At 34.2% G+C, this 21987-nt stretch overlaps 1 long non-coding RNA gene and 1 pseudogene across 1 annotated transcript; both read right to left on the bottom strand.

Moving 5' to 3' along the window:
• Window positions 1-1023: 1023 nt before the first annotated feature.
• On the bottom strand, window positions 1024-1430 carry LOC120214704. Its single transcript, XR_005524896.1, has 2 exons — window positions 1203-1430; window positions 1024-1114 (listed from the first exon to the last, which is right to left on the bottom strand). It is a non-coding gene; the product is annotated as an uncharacterized LOC120214704 (long non-coding RNA).
• Window positions 1431-21032: 19602 nt separating this feature from the next.
• Window positions 21033-21653, bottom strand: LOC120214689 (annotated as a pseudogene).
• Window positions 21654-21987: the final 334 nt, after the last annotated feature.

Below are 21987 nucleotides of genomic sequence, written 5' to 3' on the forward strand. Positions count from 1 at the left end.
GTTATAAGTATATTGTTTGCAAGGATATCTAAACACAGTTTTTCATAATAACATTGCAGGCCAACAATTGACCAAACAAAACCTTGCAATCATTTTGACTAAAGAAAAGGGACCTTAAAACCATTCTTCCATTTGCTTTCCTTTTGCCCATCTTTCTCCGGAATCACCCCTCTCTCTGGGGGAAAAACAAGAAAAGAAAAGAACCCAAACATTAAAATCATCATTTATTAATCGATACAGACAATGAATAAGGCCCACTCAACCAGTCTTAAGCAAGGAAAAAACTTGCTTAAATTAAGCTACTTATCTTCTTAAACCTCAACATGTTATCAATCTAGTACCTTAAAGACGATAGAGATCTTGCTGATCACAAAGGCAAGTTCACGAAGTAGATTAAATTAGATTACCACGAAATCTGACTAATAAAGAATGTATGCATCTCTTGCAGGCAGCCATCTGAAAGCTTTCAAATTCACTCATAATACAAAAACCCAAAATTTCGAACTGGTTTCTTTGTCTAATTAAACTACTTCCACAATACGATGCTTACTAAAACTAATTCAGAAATAATGAACACTTGCTTTCAACAGTCGAGCTCCCATCAATTTCTAAGAAGAGCTCCCATGAACACTTGCAGACAATCTGATGTAAAAAGAGAGAAACTTAAGAGATCATTTCTAAACAAAACATGACATTAACATACCCCAACCGAAAGCAACAAGATTTAGTTAATATGTTCACTAAGTAAGGCATTAAAAACAAACAACAAAACGAGGTAGATTCTTACCAAAATGAGACGGGGTTTGGTTGGCAAATGCTTATTTCTTGCCCTTCTTTTTTGAAGGTTCAACCTTGTTCCTCAAAAATTTTCTTTTTCGAGTCAAAGCAAACTCTCCAAACTTATGACCAACTTTGCCTTCAGTGATCTTGCAGTGAACAAAAAATTTTCCATTCTAAATCCGGACGGTTTAATCAACGAACTCAGGCAAAACGGTAGATCTACGTGAATAGATTTTCCTGTTGGCTAAATGAGTTTTATTGTTCTTTATCTTTCCCAGGAAAGCATCCACAAACGGAAGCCTCGCGACAGATGGATGTATCGCATCCGAAGAAACTGAAACCAAATTTTCCCTTTTTTTAAAGTTAGATACGAATTAGAAATAACAGAAAACAGTGGTGGAATCTATGCGAATCGATAATACCTGATGATGAGGAACATAAGGTTCTTGAAATTTGAGAGAAGATTGTGGTTCGTGTGCTACAAATTGAGGAGGAAGAAGAAGAAGAAGAAATTGATCGGAAATTGAAGGCCAGGCGAAGAGCAAATAAATTCATTCCCATTTTCCTTTCCTCTTTGCCGTGACTCTCTTGACCTATGAGCGAAAGTAGGGTTTTTCGTCCTCTGGAGAACTGAAAGACGTAGCTAAAACAAGAAGCTGATTGGGCGGCGGCTTCAATTGGGTTCATAGAGATGCTTTTTCAACTGTTGCTCAGACCCATTTCTAAGTGACACTAGAAATCAAATCGACCATGAATGACCCAAGCCCAGGAAACGTCCATGCACGCAATTGGGTTATTCGGCCTACAAGGATTAAGCCCTCAATCCTTTGTGTTACAATGTGAATGAAAATGGAAATGATTAACAAATAAGAGCAATACAGAATCTCCAAAACTCAAAGATTTCACCTCGGCCAACATAGTAAGAGCCGGCGTTTATTTTAGTTTTGCACAGTCAAACTCCGCGTGCACGTTCCCCATTGTAGAAACTCTTTGGCCTAAAAAAATCACCGCTCCAACCAACCCAACATTTTATTAAGCAACTAGACTTGTATAACGACGTTTGTACTGAAATATCAAATGTACCATCAATAATTACCTGTCATGCATCCTCACTCTTAATATTACAGATCTAACACTCTTTCTGACATGGTGATAATAAAGCGCGGATCACCATCCGCGCCTTTGAGGGGTTCTGTCCGAGCTACCGCAACATAAGGAAAGGTGCAGATCATTTTTCGCGGGTTCTGTTCGAACTGGCGCCACGTAAGGAAAGACGCGGATGGTGAGCCGCGCCTTATATGAACATTGAATTAATGATACTCCATAATAAATAAGAACCACTCCGAATGCAAACATCATCAAACCAAAATTATTTGTTTATTCTCGTTTTTATTAATTCATTCTATAAAACTAAGTAGATTTTGTTATTGTTTTTATAAGTTAATTTTTTTATTATATTATATTTATTTTATATTTAATTATTTGAACAAATTTTATTATACTAATTATTTTGTATATTTTTTTTGTGGTTGTAAAATTGGAAAGCAGGATGATATCACAAGACATTTTGTCGATACGGTAACAATATGAAATTATGTTATTTAAATTATTATGGAAATTTTTAAATTTATTTAGATTAGTTTATATTTTTAATTCATATATTATTTATTTAATTAGGCGTATTTCAACTATTGTTTTTGCAGATATAAAACTCTCAGCCTTTAAAACTCTTAAAATAAGAATGTGAAACCGATGTCGTCTTGTATCAAATCATTCTGTCAGAATATCATTCAACAGAAACATCACTCTTAGGAGATGATAACTAAAATTTCAAGGAATGTTCATGTTGGAAGTACTAGAAGATTGTCTTCACTTCAGTACAGATTTCCAACCTCAGTATTTTCATTAACTTATACAACATTCGAACGCTCCAACGATGATGATGTTTCTATGATGGTTGATTCTCAGAATCAATATTCAGACGCCGATACACAGATGTATGCGACATTTGTTCAAATGTGTGTTGTTCATAGTATATCATTATGCTCCCATTATGGGTTGGCTCAACAAGCTGATCAAGTTGACATCCCAACTCAAGTAATGTGTAATGATTTTAACTATTTAATGGGAAATCCACATCATGGCGTGATCTCATCAAGTTCAATGGAAGACATTCATCACAACTTGTTATGTTCTGTACCGAGGTGGATCCACAAACAATCCGTAAGGCAATATCGTCTTCAGTTCAAGGAAAAACATTCATCTGCCAATTTCTTTGACCTAAATATAGAGATGCCCTCGACGCATCAATCTGTATAGTACTCATTTGACACGATGTCTTCAAGTTCTAAGGGAAGTCATTCAACTATCAGCTTGTTCAACCTAAATGTTGACATCGTGGAGGAACCCTTATCTCCACAAGAAGAACCTCTTCGCGAGCCAGGTGTGGATGATGCTGAGATTAGACTATTTGTTCAGCCAGAATCACCGTAGTTCAACATGGACTCCGATGATGATGATGTAGATGAAGTTCCCACAAATAGTACACATCGAACCTCCAACACAAATGTATGAAATTGACTGTGTTGTAATGTACGGGACAAAATTTACAGATATGCCTAATGTCGATGACTACAGATTTAACTCATCAGTTAATGATGGTGAGTTATATAAAGGAATGGAGTTTCCATACAAAGAAGAAGCGATGATGACAATTAATAATTACAACATTCATAATTATGTTCAGTCCAGAGTGGACCGTACTACCACTAAAAAGTTGTTTGTCACTATGTCCAAAGTATTAACGATTGCAACTGGACGATTCATGTATCGAAAAAAATAGGAAAAAACAATATATGAGAACTAACAATATACAATGATTCCCACACATGTTATGCTGAAGGGATCAACCAGGATCATTCCAACTTGGACTCCGACATTTTCTGCCAAGCCATCATGCCCATGGTCAAAGCAAGCTCTCATATATTTATTTCGGTGTTGATTTCAGCTATACATCGCAATATGGGTATACTATCTCATACAATAAAGCATGGAAGGCAAAACAGAATGTCATTAAAAAAACTTCATTATGAATAGGGTGCATCTTACAACGAACTATCAAGTTGGTTTAGGGTAATGCACAGATTGAACCCTGGGAAAATTATCGACTTAAAAACTTGCCATGCATACCACAATGTTCGAGTGTTTCGTGATCGATGTCAATTCTACTAGCTTTTTTGGACTTACCCACAATGCATTAATGTTGTGAAATACTGCAAGCTCGTGGTCCAAATTAATGAGATATTCTTGTATGGAAAATACAAGCAAGTTTTACTATTGATAGTTGTCAAATATATCAATCGCAACATTCTTCCAATTACTTTTGCCCTTGTTGAAAGAGAAAATACAGATTTTTGGGGGTTTTCCTTGAAAACATAAGCTTACATATTGTCACGAGGGAAAAATATGCGTCATTTCAGATCACGGAGCTAGGATCAAAGTAGCAATGGATTATTTGGGTCCAATTTGGCAACTACCCTATGTCCAACATCGGTATTGTATCCAACACATTGTTGCTAAATATCATGGAAAGTTCAATAAGAATAATGTGTGCCAATTACTTGTACCCATGGGTATGTCAAAATGATGTTTTTTATTTCTCAATCATTTTCATTTTTTTATGGAAACATAACAGTAATTTCAACGTTTGATGCTTAAGTTACGAACTATTACCTTAAACATTTGAGTTCATGCTTTAAATTTGTGAGGAAAAAACGAGGAAGGATACACTTATATCATCCTCATCAACAAAGAAATATGGGCAAATGCATATGATAGAGGATATCGATACGAATACATGACGACCAACTTGGATAAGCTATCAATTTAACCTTAAAGGGGTATGACAATACCAGTAACGACTTTAGTTAAAACGATATATTTTTGTTTTGGAGTGTTTTTTGCCAAACTCGAGGGACAGTGTTGAAAACATTTTGATGTTTCGATATAATAAACTAAGTATAAATGAATTCTAAGATTTTATAAATAAATTTCTAAGTATATTCAATACAATTATTCGAATATCAAAATATTACTCCAAGTCTTTCAAAGTTCAATTTTAATCCTTACTGAGGTGAAAATTTTTGTTTTAAACTAAAAAAATTTAAAACAATTTGATGCATCGATGTACTCCCATTTCAAATGCATTTTATGCACCGATACACAGCCATGCATCGATGCACTCAGAATTTTATTAAAACATCAAATTGATTTTGTGTACCGATGCACAAGCCATGCATCGATGCACCCTGGTTATTTTTGAAACATCGAAGAAAATTTTGCATCGATGCACACCCTAAAGTACTGATGCACTAAGTCTTCCAACGGTTGAAACATTTAAATTTTACACATAGTGTACCGATGCACAAAGCCTATGCATCGATGCATCATACGCTCCCAACTATTTTATTAATTATTTTCACACAATAACGGCTCTATTGACTCCACTAATGATCCCCAACGTTCAGAAGTGATCCAAGGTGTATTTAAATAAGCTTAGAAGCCATTGATCAAAAACAATTATCAAGAATCAAGAGAGAATAAAAAAGAAAGCATCAAACCTCAAGTTTGAGCATTTTCAAGCCTATTTCATTCAATATTCATTTTTGCTTTCAAGAACACTTATTGTGTTCAATTGTATTATTCTTGAGTGTTCTTTCTTTGTTCTAGAATTGTACAAACATCTTGCCTTGTGAGGATTTTCTTGTAAGTTTGCAAAATTTGTATTGTTCTCTTTGGGAGAGAGTGTTCTCAAGAATTTGGGGTATAATTCTTGAGGGATTTGTAAGGTTACTCTTTGTCCTCAAAAGAAAGTCAAATTAGTGAATTTGTGAAAAATCCTTAGTGTGGATAGCTAAGGTAGTGGACGTAGACTTTGGTTGAGAAAGTCGAACCACTCTAAACCATTGTGCAAATATTTTTTAATTTTCTGCAAAAGTTTCCACCGAAAGTTTTATTGTCAATTCACCCCCTCTTGGCCTATTCTGTCGATCGATTAACTCAACAATTTGTATCAGAACTTGACTCATTTGAAAGTTTAATCGCCTCTTGAGTAGATCCATAAAGAGTTACATCGATAATCAAGTATCAATGGCCTCCACTTCAAACCATGACTTCAGTCTTGATTCATTTCTCGTCAATAAACCTCCTTTTTGCAATAGAGCTAATTATACTTATTGGAATAATAGAATGATGTACTTCATTCAAGCAAGTGACATGGGAGCATGGAATATCATAGAATACGGATACACCAAACCTTCCACTCATCCAAGATTGTGGAGTGAATGAGAGACAAGAATGTTCCAGCTCAACTCCAAAGTTATCCATATTATTTTTTGTACTCTTCGACCGGATGAATACGGGAGAGTTTCAACTTGTATAATCGCGAAGGAGATATGGGATAAACTACAAGTCACTCATGAAGGCACAAATGAGGTAAAGAATTTAAAATTAGTCTTCTAACTCATAGCTATGAAAATTTCAGGATGAAACCAGATGAAGATATCAAAGCTATGACGGATAGATTTTCCACGATTGTCAATGGTCTCAAATTGTTTGGAGAGATTATTCCAAATGAGAAGCTTGTGAGGAAGTTAGTTGACTCTCTTCCAAAATCTTGGCAATAAAATAAGACGACGTTCACCGAGGCTAAGAACTTAAAATCCTTAACCCTTGATGAGCTAATAGGTTCTCTCCTCACACATGAAATGATGCTTTAATATGAGGTAGACCTCAAAAAGACGGACGAGATAAAGAAATAGACGGAGAAGAAGAAAACCGTGGGAGTTGCTCTCAAATCCACAAAAATGAGAGTGATTTGATGAGGATGAAGATGACGATGACGAGGAGATGGCATTATTATCCAAACTGTTCAAAAAATTGATGAGGCCCAATTGAGGAAGAAAATTCAAATGCAATGAAGGCTTCAAAAATAAACCGAAGGAGAAATACCCTATTATTTGTTACGAGTGCAAAAAGTTAGGGCATGTCAAATATGATTGCCCTCTATTAAAGAAAAAGGGGCAATCAAAGAAGAAGCACAAAGATCATGTGGCTATATGGAGCGATGAAGAAGGTTCCGATGAAGAGGAACAAGAAGTGGCAAACTTGTGCTTGATGGTCATTGGGGAAAACTCTCAGGTAACCTCTAACTTATTTGATTCATATGATTTACCTTATGATGAGTTATTAGAGGAGTATAATGGGTTGGCTTTGGATTATAAGACTTTATTTTCAAAATATAAAAATGATATTTCAAAATTGAAAAATGAAAATAGTCTTATGTCCAAAACCAACAATGATCTTGAAAGTAAGATTAAAGAATTGCAAATCAAATTAGATGAATTTGAAAAGAAAAATATTGATTTGCATAACTTACTTTCAAAAGTTCATGATGATCATTAAAAAGAATGATCTTAAAGTTTCTTTTAATAAAGTTAGAGCAAAAAGTTTTGAAAAATGTGAAAATTCAAAATCCAACTATGTTAAAAAGAGCTTGAAAAACTACAATCATAGAGGTCCCCAAAGAACCTCAAATGGTAAAATCATTAGAAGTATATGGGTTCCTAAAGGACTCATTAATATTAAAGATAAGGATATCATATACAAATGGATACCTAAGGGGACTAGGATTTTGGAAACTAATGAATATGGACCCAAAAGAATTGGGTACCAAAAATTAGAAATTAATCTATGTTTGTAGGAAAATGAGCATTACTACAAGGCACGAGAAACAAATTCAAATTCATGGTACCTTGATAGTGGATGCTCAAGACATATGACCGGAGATAAGAGCCAGTTCATAGAGCTTAACGCCAAAAATGGAGGAGATGTGACTTTTGGTGATAATTCAAAAGGTCACATTAAAGGTATAAGTACAATAGGTAATACCTCTTCCATACAAATTAAGAATGTTTTATATATGAACGGATTAAAGCATAATCTATTGAGTATTAGTCAATTATACGATAAGGGATTCAATGTCATGTTTGAAACTAATGGTTGTAAAGTCATTGACATTGCATCTAATCGAATTATGCCTGTTGGTCATAAAATAGGGAACATATACATGGTGCATTTAGATTCTATAGATATGACTAATTTATGCCTAGTTACTAAGGATGAGCATGATAGTTGGTTATGTCATATGAGACTATGACATGCTAGTATGAGTGTTTTGCAATGATTGATTCAAGGAGATTTAGTAAGAGGGTTGCCTAAACTAAAATTTGATAATGATAAAATCTGTGATGCTTGTGATAAAGGAAAACAAAAGAAAATTTCTTTTAAATCCATTAATGACGTATCCACTAGTAGATTATTACAATTGATCCATATAGATCTTTTTGGGCCATCTAGAACCACTAGCTTGGGTGGAAAACAATATGCATTTGTATTGGTAGATGACTATTCTAGATATATTTGGGTTCTGTTTTTAAGTACTAAAGATGAAACATTAGAAAAAATCATCACATTTTTAAAAGTAATCCAAAATGAAAAAGGTTACTCCATAACTAGTGTTAGGAGTGACCATGGTACTGAATTTGAAAATATTGGATTTACTGAGTTTTGCAATTCTAATGGTATTAGCCATAATTTTTCAACACCTAGAACCCCTCAACAAAATGGAGTTGTTGAGAGGAAAAATCAAACTTTAGAAGAAATGGCTAGAACTATGCATTATGAAAACAATTTGCTAAAATATTTTTGGGCGGAAGCCGTAAATACCGCTTGTTATGTTGTAAATCGAGTAATGATTAGGTCTATTTTGAAGAAAACTTCATATGAACTTTTCAAAAATAAAAAGTCTAACATTATCTATTTTCATCATTTTGGATGTAAATGTTTTGTTTTAAACAACGGTAAAGAAAATCTTGGCAAATTTGATGCTAACAGTGATGAAGGAATTTTTCTGGGTTATTCCTTAAATTCTAAAGCTTATCGGGTATTTAATAAAAGAACTTTAGTTGTATAAAATCTATACATGTTTTTTTCAATGATAATCCCCTTCTGAGGAAGGATTCTTGTGTTGATGATGATGTAGGTATTATAAACACAAATGACGTTAGACATGAAGTTGGAGAACCATCATCAAAGGAAGAAACGAAAGATGAGGAAACTTAAGATCCTATCGAGAATCCAAGCAATAAAGAAAGGGAAGTCTCTTACCCAAGGGAATACAACTATGTCAAGGATGGTGAAATAATAGGTGATCCATCAAAAGGGGTAACAACTCGATCTTCTCTTAGAAATATATGTAATTATGTTGCATTTATCTCATGCATAGAGCCTAAGAATAATAAAGAAGCATTAAATTATGAACATTGGATTATGGCTATGCAAAAAGAGTTAAATCAATTTGAGAGAAGTAAAGTATGGACATTAGTTGAAAGGCCTAGTAATAAATCTATTGTAGGTACTAGATGGGTATTTAGCAATAAGCTTGATGAAAGTGGTAATATAGTGAGAAACAAGGCTAGAGTTGTTGCTCAAGGGTATACTCAAGAAGAAGGCATAGACTATGATGAAACATACGCTCCCGTACTAGGATGGAAGCAATTAGATTGTTATTAGCATTTGCATGTTTCAATGAATTTAAATTGTATCAAATGGATGTTAAAAGTGCATTTTTAAATGGTTTTATAAAAGAAGAAGTATATGTAGAACAACCTCCTGGTTTTGAAGATTCAAATTTTCCAAATCATGTTTTTAAATTGACAAAAGCGTTTTATGGTTTAAAACAAGCTTCTAGAGCTTGGTATGAAATTTTCAAACTTTTTAATTGAAAAAGGTTTTTCAAAAGGAAGGTTGACACTACATTGTTTTTAAAGCATAAATGTAAATATTTATTAGTAGTTCAAATTTATGTTGATGATATAATATTTGGTTCTACTATTGATGTTTTTTGTCAAGAATTTTCTAAGATAATGCAAAGTGAATTTGAGATGAGCATGATGGGAGAGCTCTCATTTTTCTTGGGACTCCAAATCAAGCAAAGAAAAGATGACATCTTCATCAATCAAGCTAAGTATGTCAAGGATGTGCTCAAGAAGTTTGGACTGGAAAATGGGAAACCTCATGCCACTCCAATGAGCTCATCAACAAAGTTAGACAAAGATGAAGGAGGTAAATGTGTGGATGTTAAATTGTATAGGTCAATGATTGGCTCTTTGCTCTATCTAACCGTAAGTAGGCCGGACATTATGTTTAATGTTTGCTTATGCGCTAGCTTTCAATCATGTCCTAAGGAATCACATTTACTAGCTGTTAAGAGGATCTTTTGATACCTTAAGGACACTCCTAGTTTAGGACTTTGGTATCCTAGAGACTCTAGCTTTAGCTTGCATGCCTTCTCAGATGCGGAATAAGGAGGATGCAAAATAGAAAGGAAAAGCACCTCCGATACTTGCCAATTCCTAGGAAATATGCTGATTTCTTGGTTTTCAAAGAAACAAAATTATGTTGCATTATCTATCATTGAAGCGGAATATATTTCAACCAGTAGTTGTTGTGCACAAGTTTTATGGATGAAACAATAAATTTTTTATTATGGAATTGAAGTAAGTACCATATCTATCAAGTCTTACAATACTAGTGCTATTTGTCTCACTAAATATCCATCCAACACTCTAGAACTAAGCACATTGAAATTAGACATCATTTCATTAGAGATCATGTCGCTAAAGAAGATATAGTTCTAGAATATGTTGATACTTTGCACCAATTAGTGGCTATTTTTACAAAACCTTTAGATAAAGAAAGATTTTGGACACTTAAAAAGAATTAGGTTTGACCAACCTACCTTGACTTAGTGTTTAAAATAAGTTTAGCACTTGTTAATTAGTTTTTGGAAAATGCTTATAAAAATAATATTTTTGATTGCATTCTTTGCTATTAGTTAGGGGGAGTTTATGATTCATAGTGAAAATTAATTATATGTTCAAATTATGTTTAAAGATAGATTTGATTGATTGAACATGATTAATTTTCAATATATGAGTTGTCAATACGACTAGAGCTAATTAATTTAGCATTTGTAAGTGTTTAAAACGGATTTTTGACATTTTTGTGTTTAATGCATCGATACACTAGTTAGTGCATCGATGCATCTCTTGAATGTGCATCGATTCACCATGAAGGTGCACCGATACATGCCTTGAATGTACATCGATGCACTCTGTTGTGCATCGATACACCCGTCGTGTTTTGGGTATTAAAACCCTATTTCTTCTTCATTCTCTCAAAACCCTTCAAAATACTCTTGTCGTCGTTCATCCCTCTCATACCATATACTCTTTATTTGCTTCAAATCAACTGTTTCAAGTTGGAATTAACTCATTTTTCGACTTCCAAACCTACTACTATCATAAAATCGTGCAAAACATCATTGCATTCCACTCAATCCAAAGATTCAAGGTAATATTTTCTAAAAACTCTATTTTATTGATTTTTGAACTTAGAATTAGTTTTGATTAGTTCTAGGATAAACAAATTATCAGGCATTGATTGTTTAGTGATTATAAACTAGATTTTACAACTAATTTTGTTAAAAACACTTAATTTTTCAAAATTATATTTGAATTTTCGAAATAAAAAAATTATGTTTTTGATTTAATTGCATTGTTTTTTTTAAATTACATATTGTCATTGGAACATTAACTTCAAAAACAATATTTCAAAACATGCCCATTAGGATTCGGTTTAGAGAACCTTGAATTATTGTAGACTCAATTGAGTTTTGGGATTGATTATATTGCATACATGTTCTTAAATTTGCAGGTTACCTATTCCATTCCAATTCTTAAACCATGTCTAATCCCAAACGACCTAGGACTTCATCTAGTCATTCAAGCCAAAACCGACCTCCTATTCCTCCACCAAATCCAAATCGAAATCTAAATGACCCAAATATGACCATTATAAACTCATGTTTCAACGTACCTGGTTGTAGATAGGATCTCTACCATAGGTACCACACTTTTTTTGAGTCACACAAAATCCGGGAAGAGCGTATTCCTTTGATCCAAGCTATGGAAGATATGAATTTTTAATATCTTCCTACTCTTAAATCCTGGAAGTTTGATAACCTCTTCAAACTCAAACCTATTTTTTATCAACAATTAGTCTGCATCTTCTATTCTAATGTGGTATGTGTCCAAAACGAACGTCGATCCGAAACCATAGGTATTCGATCCTTTCTTTTAGGTCAATTCATTTTTATTGACTCCGATACATTCGCTACCCATTTTGGATTATATAATTAGGTTTATATAATGAAAATGAGACTGTGGCATCACCCTATAAGTCTAAGGATAGCGTTAGTACCTTACTATCTCATCACGATCGATTCCTACATTTGTTGATCTCTTGGTGGTTTCGACCATCCGGAGGTAGGTACTCCTCCCTTAGGAAAATAGATATATGGTGGATACATTGTATCCAACATAATAAGAAGATTAATCTAACACATATCATCTTTAGTAAGTTAATAGATACCGTAAACAATGTCCCTTCTAAGAATATAGAAACTTTAGTTTATGGATGTTTTCTCAGTAACTTGTTTATCAAACTCGGTCTTAGGGTCAATCTTGATATTCCAATCCCTCTCCAAAACCAAATCAATTTCACTTATTTAAAGAAAGTGGGATGGAAACATGATAAGGAAACTGGCCAATGGGTTTATCGTCCCACTGAGCAAACTCCGGGAGCCAGTTCTTCATGAGCTCCACCTCCTCCGGCACCGACAGCTGATGACGATCCAGAGCTTCGACAACTTATACAAGATATTGACGAGTCGTACCCGATGATGATTCTCCGGCACCGGAACCGGCACAACAAGAATAACAAATGCCTCCATATTTTTTAACATTTATGGAGTCATTTGATCTAAGGTTTGCTTCCATGGATTCTGAGCTGACTGAATTTCAACGGGAGATGCGTGAACGTATGGATGCTCTCACACTTGAAGTGCGAGCACATTATCCTCCTCCTCCCGATCCTCCTATGGACGACTAGACCTACCTTGCCTTAGTTTGCTTGAATTGAACCCCAAAATCAAAACTTTGAATTGTGAAACATTTTGATGTTCATGGATTGTTTTTATTTTGGATGATTGGATGTTTGAACTTATTATTTATATATATATTTGGTTTGTTTGAATTTTCTTTTTGAGCTAATATTTATTTTTGCATCATTTACATATTAATTGCATTATGACCAGTCTTGCCATTTCACATTTGTTTATGAATATCGAATATGAAACTAATGGCTAATCCTTCTCTTGATTGTGATCTTAGCAGCTTAAGCTATATCTATAAAAATCAATTGGCTATCTTACAAACTTGTTTAAAATCGTTTTAGAGTCTTTTTATTTAACAAAAAGGGGAGATATATTATAGTAAGGGAGAGTAATTTCAAAATTGATTTCAAAAATTATTTTCATAGAAAATCTTAAAATTGCTCAAATGTTTTGTTATATCAAAAAGGGAGATTGTTGAAAACATTTTGATGTTTCGATATAACAAACTAAGTATAAATGAATTCTAAGATTTTACAAATAATTTTCTAAGTATATTCGATACAATTATTCGAATATCAAAATATTACTCCAAGTCTTTCAAAGTTCAATTTCAATCCTTACTAAAGTGAAAAATTTTGTTTTAAACTCAAAATATTTGTGAAACAATTTTCACAAAGTATTTCGAACTAAAAACGAGCCAAAAATCAATTTTATGAAGGGATGTACCGATACACTCATTTGATGCATCGATGCACACCCATTTCGAATGCATTTTATGCACTGATTCACAGCCATGCATCGATGCACTCAGAATTTTAATAAAACATCGAATTGATTTTGTGTACTGATGCACAAGCCATTCATCGATGCACCCTGGCTATTTTTGAAACATCGAAGAAAATTTGTGCACCGATGCACACCGTAGTGTATCGATGCACTAAGTCTTCCAACGGTCAAAATATTTGAATTTTACATATAATGTACCGATGCACAAGGCCTATGCATCGATGCATCATACGCTCCCAATTGTTTTATTAATTATTTTCACACAATAATGACTCTATTGACTCCACTAATGATCCCCAACGTTCATAAGTGATCCAATGTGTATTTAAACAAGCTTAGAAGCCATTGATCAAAAACAATTATCAAGAATCAAGAGAGAATCAAAGAGAAAGCACCAAACCTCAAGTTTGAGCATTTTCAAGCCTATTTCATTCAATATTCATTTTTGCTTTCAAGAACACTTATTGTGCTCAATTGTAGTATTCTTGAGTATTCTTTTTTTGTTCTAGAATTTTGTAAACATCTTGCCTTGTGAGGATTTTCTTGTAAGTTTGCAAAAAAAATTTTGTTCTCTTTGGGAGAGAGTGTTCTCAAGAATTTGGAGTATAATTCTTGAGGGATTTGTAAGGTTACTCTTTTTCCTCAAAAGAAAGACAAATTAGTGAATTTGTGGAAAATCCTTAGTGTGGATAGCTAAGGTAGTGGACGTAGACTTTGGTTGAGAAAGTTGAACCACTCTAAATCACTGTGCAAATATTTTTCAATTTTCTAAAAAAGCTTCCACCAAAATTTTTATTGCCAATTCACCCCCTCTTGGTCTATTCCTTCGATCGATTAACTCAACATATAAGCTCAAACTTGGATGCAAAACAGTCATACCTATCGCCTAAGATTAGTTACAGATCTAAAAAATGATTGCTACATCAAATAGAATGTCTGTAAAAATATTCTCAAGAACCCATGAATTATATCATGTCACATAGATGCCACAACATCCTGAAGGGATTCAAGCTAACTCGTTCAGAGTTAATCTACGAGACAGATGATGTGAGTGTGAGTTTTTTCAAGCTCTGAAGTATACATGCTCCCATGTCATAGAAGTTTTCCCTCATACCTGTCAAGACTAGAACCGTTTTGTGGATCATGTATATCGACTTTCAGAAGTGTTTAAGGTATATGAATTTTAGTTCCCCCTATAGATAATAAGAAAGACCCTGATGAGGTTCATAATTGGCTTCCGGTTGTACCAGATCCGTCCTTATTGAAGGAGCCCAGTAGTTTAAAATACACTCAAACTTATTGTGATATGGATATTAGGGAGACGTCCTGAGAAAACAAAAGATGGGGGCATTATAGAAACGTAGGACACAATAGGATACAATGTCTATCTCTTTTGTGATCAAGTAATTGTTTATGATGTGATGATGTAGTTGTTTTTATGAAATCGTAGTTGTTGTTTATGAAATCTAAGTTTCTGTTATTTAATTTTCATTTAATTTCAGTTAATGTCATTTGAGTATCACTGAGTAATGGGCTACTCGAGTGAAAATTAAATAAAAACATTACAAACTAAATACAAGAAAACGATACAACTAAAACAATAAAAATAATTCAAACAATTAAATAATAGAAACATTAACAAACCAAATAAATAAAAAGTCCATAATTAAATAAAAAACTTTACAATTGCTAGTAAATAAACAAAATTAAATCAAAATATAATGAACTAAACAAATCTATCGATGCATGCCCCTTGAATGTGTTCCGCATGGCGGTGGCTGTCGCTGTCGATGTCGACGAGAATTTATTAGTATAACTTGTTCTTCTCCTCACTCTCATCATCATCATCATCATAGGAGCATATACATTTTATTGATGAGGGACGAATGAAGATGTAACACCTCCATAGAATAAGGACCCTAGAGATGTATGGTTGACTATCCCACCGCTCACAGAAAATTGTGAAAATTACGAAAACACCGACATCGATGAGTATGAAAACTACACCGGAGGTGTCTTGTATGTGGTGAACCTTCTCCCGCCAAATAACTATCATATGAATCCCAAGTTGGATCTACAAGTATGAAAGAATAATATCCGCCATAAGGGGTCATAAAACTCTGCGGCGGTGGAGACATTTGGTATGGAAGCAATGACGTTTGACCCAGTTGCAGTGGCATATAAAATGGATGTAGTTCCATCTAATACGGTTGCGGTGTCTTCTGAAATAGCTGCAGAATGTACATTGGTGTAGACGGTGACTGCTGTGATGGTTTCGATGTTGCAACTGAAGACGAGCCAAAAGTGTATGCTCTCGGTCCACGAGTCAGGGATAATGATGTTGTGACAGTAGACGTCTTTGTTGACTTCGATAAATGCTATCACCTCGTACTTTCTTGGAAACATAGGAACAGTTTCCCGTTCGTATTGAACCACTCATAATAATCTTTAGCAACTGAGTAATGATCCACATAAATGGGTTCCATATGGGGAATACGCCCACGTCGATCCTCTCATAACCTTACCCACTCAATGTGTTTCAGCATCCAGTCGACTTCTTTTTTGCACTATCTATCGATGATATGCATATCGTCGAGATTCTTAGGTACTTCCAGGATAGATTGTACAAAACCAAATTGAAGGAGCACGCGATCAATATGATGACACTCGACAATAACATAATATTGCGTGTTGTGAGTACTATAAAATTATACGCAAATAATGTGCAAGTATACACAATCGCATAAATAATAAAGTGATGAGTGAGAATCGTCTCCACATGGATTAGTGGAAATTGCAAAGTTTAACCAAATCAAAGTACTACTCTATCTAAGTATAGTTAGTGATGATATGTACTAATGGATAATATCGCGGCAATGAAAAGTGTATGTTGGTGGATATGGATTGATAGTTTGAGGGGGTAGCAAATGGAAATGTAGTGGCAAGAGCATATTATAATGTTGAAAATGATAGAAATATCAAGGCAATAAAAAACAGTAAATAAATGATATATTGATAATTCTCACACAACAAGCTTCTACGGGAATGAATGATAGAGATTGATTTAAAGATGCTAAAACTTATTTCTCAAGCATATTCGATTTATCTAAGCTCCACTTGCTCGACAGGGTTTACTGAAAATGCTCCGCTATCTCTAGTCAAAGGAACCTAATAGAATATAATGACACGTCATCTCCTCTCAGTCTCAACTATGGCCACCTACACTATTGATAAAAACTATCCCTCTTAGTCGTTGAAATCCTATCTTAGTCCCTCTCAAGCACTAAGGGATTAGGATATAGTATTACTATATCGGTTCTAAGCTTAAGAAAATACTACACCCCATTACTTATGCGAATCTTACTTGCGTTTCTCTCGAATACTACAAGTATTAATAGCTAAGTTTTTCTCGAACACCTAGCCTTCATCTAAGTAATGGACATTCTCATGCCTCCTACAAACTTAGACGATGAATCATTAATAAGCAAAACAAGTAAATGCACAAGATAAATGTAAATCTACCATTAAAATAATATCAAACATCCATAAAATCAACCCCACCAAATAAGGTTAGTTCATGGTTCGAATCATCCATGAAACAAAACATGAAATTCATCAGTTCCAACAACCCAATATCAAATGGAAAATAACAGAAAAGGGGAAGGGATAAGAAGCCTTCGACGTGCGTATTTGAGCTCTCATCAACCATCATGACTCACTTTAGTATGCTAGCTCCTTTCGGATACCTAGCTCGCTACTCCTTGGAGCTCGTAAATAAAGGAACACCACTAGAGAATGAAAAGAATGATACGGATAAGAAGGTGTTGAACTAAGTTTTGATATAACAATTATGGTAAAATGTTTTTGGACTTGAATTGAATTTATTCAAAGTTTTCAAAAACAATTCAAAGTCCATTTAAGTTGGAATTGAGAAAAAAATTTATAATAGTACTATATTGTATTAATAGTATCGATACTGTGTGAACAATAATGAACAGTACCGATACTCAAAAACATCGAATGCAAAATGGGTATCGATACTGCTACATATCGATTTGAATTTTTTACCATTGGGCTTGATATTATTGTAGCAGTATCGATACTACTGTAGCAGTGTCGATACCCATTTTACATCCGATGTTTTTTAGTATCGGTATTGTTCACACAGTATTGATAATATTCATGCAGTAACGATATTATTCATACAATACAGTACTATTCATAATTTTTTTTGCTCAATTCCAACTTAAATGACTTTGAATTATTTTTGAAAACTTTGAATAAATTTTAATTCAAGTCCAAAAATATTTTGCCATAATTGTTATATAAAAACTTAATTCAACAATCTCTCCCTTTTTGATATAACAAAACATTTGAAAAATAATTTATGGCAAAACTCCCCTTAATAAAATGTTCAATGAAAAAGATACAAATTGTTACCAATTGTTGAAAAATATATGAAAATGTTAAGCTCCCCATTTTTATTAAGAAATTGATTTTTTTCAAACCAATACTTCTCCCCCTTTTATTTTATCAAAAAAAATTCAATCTTTAAAGTTCTAAAATAACATTGGAGAGTAAGTGGTAAATTTGACATTTAAAAGATCATTTGAAAAAAAATCAAAGCTCCCCCTCAATAAGTGCATTTTCAAACTCATTTCAAGCTATAAAAACAAGCTGATGAAACTTAAAGAACACATACAACAACTATCCAAGCAATCAAACACAAGAGAAGAGTTTTTCAATCTTATTTCACTATTCTCTTGTAAATATTTTGTTCTTGTGAGCTTAATTCTTGTAAACACCTACCTTAGAGAGGTTTCCTTGTTTACATTTTCCTTTCATTATAAAAGGAGTTTTGGTTCTAGCTGAGCCTGTTAAAAGCTAGGGATTGGTTAGTTTAGCTCGTGAAAAACTATAGAGTTTGTAAAAGTTATCTCTTTGTCCTTGAAAAAGAAAGAAAAATTAGTGAATTTGTTAGAAAATCTTTGGTGAGGAGGTAAGGTAGTGGATGTAGACTTGGTTGAGGAGACAGGATCCCATAAATGTGGGAGGCGGACAGTTGGGGTATTGAAGGAAAGACGCATATCATGATTTGCGCATTCTTTACGTGTAAGAAATTCCGCTAAGGTGCGGATTAGTATCCATACCTTTTCTTACGTGGCGCCAGGTCAGAAAGAACCCTGTGAAGGCGCGAATCGTCTGCGCCTTTTCTTACGTGGCGCAAGGACATAACCCCTCGAAAGTGCGAATGGCGATCAACGTTTTATTATAACTGTGTCAAAATGGTGCTAGATTGGTAATATTAGCAGTGAGGGTGCCTAACATGTAATTATTGGTGGTACATGTGATATTTTAGTAAAAACACCCATGTAAAAATGCCTTTGAGGTTTGGAGGTTTTGTTTGGGTGTGGTATCTATAGAAAGAGGGGACGGGGAGACAGGATGCCATAAATGTGGGAGGCGTACGGTTGAGGTATTGAAGGAAAGACGCAGATTATGATCTGCACCTTCTGTACGTGTCAGAAATTTCGCTAAGGTGCGGATCACCATCTACATATTTTCTTACGTGGCGCCAGATCAGACAAAACCCTGTGAAGGCGCGAATTGTCTGCTCCTTTCCTTACGCGGCGCAGCTCGGACATAACCACTCAAAGGCGCGGATGGTTATCAACGCTTTATTACCACTTTGTCAGAAAAAGTGTTAGATTGATAATATTAGGGGTTAGGATGTCTGACATGTAATTATTGGTGGTACAAATGATATTTTGGTAAAAACGCCCGTGTATAAGCATCTGCCCAGAATAGCTTTGTTAGAGAAACACAATCTCAAAAGTCAAACTTGCAAACTATTTAATTAAGCAGAACCATCTGGTCCCCATCCAAATCTTACTTTGCTATTTAAATCGACACGCCCTACATAGCTACAATGTTTACATCACCATTACCAATTGAAGAAACACAACTAAAATATATATAATATTACCATATTTCTTTTTCATGCACTGTCGTTTTCGTTTTCGTATCTCATTACATTATTTCATTTTCAACCTTTTTGTTTTTGCATGTCATTGAAAATCAATCGGCAAACAAAGGGGCAAAATGTCGGGTCAGGACTGAGGAATGAGAGAGGACTAAAATGTAGTAAACAAATCAGCAAGTCGAGTATTATTATGATGTGGACCAAAATGTCACGTGCTAGGCATGAGGGGCATAATCTAGGGACGAGGAGGTCCTAGACAAAGGAGGAGACAAGTCTGTTAAGCCAGCCAGTAGAGCTGCCTGGTTGGCAGGTAATCACATGGATGTGTTGTCAAAACCCTCCTCCCCATTATTTATAATATAGACTAACAGCTCTCCCACAATTCAATTCAATCAAACTGTTTAACTTAAAATGCTTTCGAAGATGACGAAAATTTATTACACAAACCAAACGCTTCACTATTTAACAAATTACATACGAAACTGATTATGTAAATGAACACACTTGAGCGTAAAAAATAAGGAAAAAGAAACTTGCAGAAGATGTGTGTCTAAACGGCGGGGAAGCGAGTGGGAACAGAATGTTTCAGAATATGATCCTTTTCCTACAGCCTCGGCATTTACAAAACAAACCCCATTCTCCCTTTTACACGCTTTTGGCTCCGGATTTCAACTATATTATTATTATCCAATGATTCATATTTAATGGGAAAAAGAGGGGAAATATTAATCAGAACTCAATTTTAAAAAAGGGCAAACTACACAATTGGTCACTAATGTTTGAATACATTTTCGTTTTTCTCACTGAAATTTTAAGAGTAACGAATTGGTAACTTACATTATTGATTTATAACAAATAGATCATTAATATTATCGATTTATAATAAATAGATCATTAATATTATCGATTTATAACAAATTGATCATTTTTAACCGTTAACTTAATGACAAAAATTTTATGTGGCTCATTAACTACAGACGTGATAACCTTTTTGTCTGATTTCTTCATCGCACTCTCTCTTCTTTAAACCCCCAGTTCCTATACTTCTACTTTTTCTGCTATAAAGATTTTTATTTATTACCATGCAATATCAAGATTATCACTATCCATTTGCCCGATCAAAACCCTCCATTTTGATGTGCAAATTATATGATGAGCCAGTATCAAAGTCTCGAAGAGGATAAGAACCTTCTATTGGTTTACCTATAATTTGTAAGATTGATAGATATATGCCAGAAGTTTAATCTATTCTCCCTATATTATCAGAAGTTTAATCTGATAATGAGCGCATATAATAAATTTTATATGGAAATATTAATAACAAAGCAAAATTCAAACTTTACAATTAAACCAAAGGCATCACTGTTACCTATTACAGGAATTAACAAAATTCTAGACTCTTATCTCTTATCTAAGCATCTGCATACTGCCCAAAACTTGATGATGATAAGATGGTTGGCAAGCTTTCACCAAAGAAAAGTAGCCCATATTAGTAATTGTTGCACTTGGAATCCCAACACCCATCGACCTGTCCACAGTAGCTTGTTCCAAATGTTACACTTGTCTCTTCAAGAATTTGACATTATGAATAACCTCGTCTAATATCGACGCCGTATACATTAATTGGTGCCTCCAGGAACAAGTCTCTGCAAAATCCTTATTCTCTCGCTTATCTGTTCCTTCTATGCCTGGCGGCCACGCTCTGGGATCCTTATATATCTTAATGTTTCTTCTCTTTGGATGTTTAACGGATTCTGGATCTATATGAATAGACGACATCGTTGTTATACGAAAAAACATCTCTCTTATTGCTTCAATGGAGTTTTTTTATCTACTGCATAAGAATATGAATTAGCATTGCTGAAATGAGTTGGGTATTTTGAATTTCTTGCTGCTGTCTGTATTGTCAGGTTGAAGAGGTCGAGTCATGGGTTCTTGAACAAGGTTATTACCATTACCGATTAATGATAAAGAGGAAGACATGATAGTGGAGAAGTACCATTGGAGAAGTGGATTCCAGGTGGCAATAATGTGGAAGAGTTATGGAAACCAAGTGAATGTTCTTATCCTCTTCGAGACTTTGATGTTGGCTCATCACATAATTTACACATCAAAATGGAGTGTTTTGATCCGCGAAGGGATAGTGATAATCTTCATTTTGCATGGCAACAGAGAGAAGACTTTTATAGCAGAAAAAGTAGAATTAGGAACTTGAAGGTGATGAAGAAAGTAGACAAAAAGATTGCCACATCAGCAGTTAATAACCAGTAAAACTTTTTGTCCCCACGGAAATGTATGTTATAAATCAATAATATTAATGATTCATTTGTTATAAATCGATAATATTAATGATTAATTTGTT

This window comes from Hibiscus syriacus, unplaced genomic scaffold (assembly GCF_006381635.1).
Source record: "Hibiscus syriacus cultivar Baekdansim isolate YM2019G1 unplaced genomic scaffold, ASM638163v2 tig00110105_pilon, whole genome shotgun sequence".
Lineage (NCBI taxonomy): Eukaryota > Viridiplantae > Streptophyta > Magnoliopsida > Malvales > Malvaceae > Hibiscus > Hibiscus syriacus.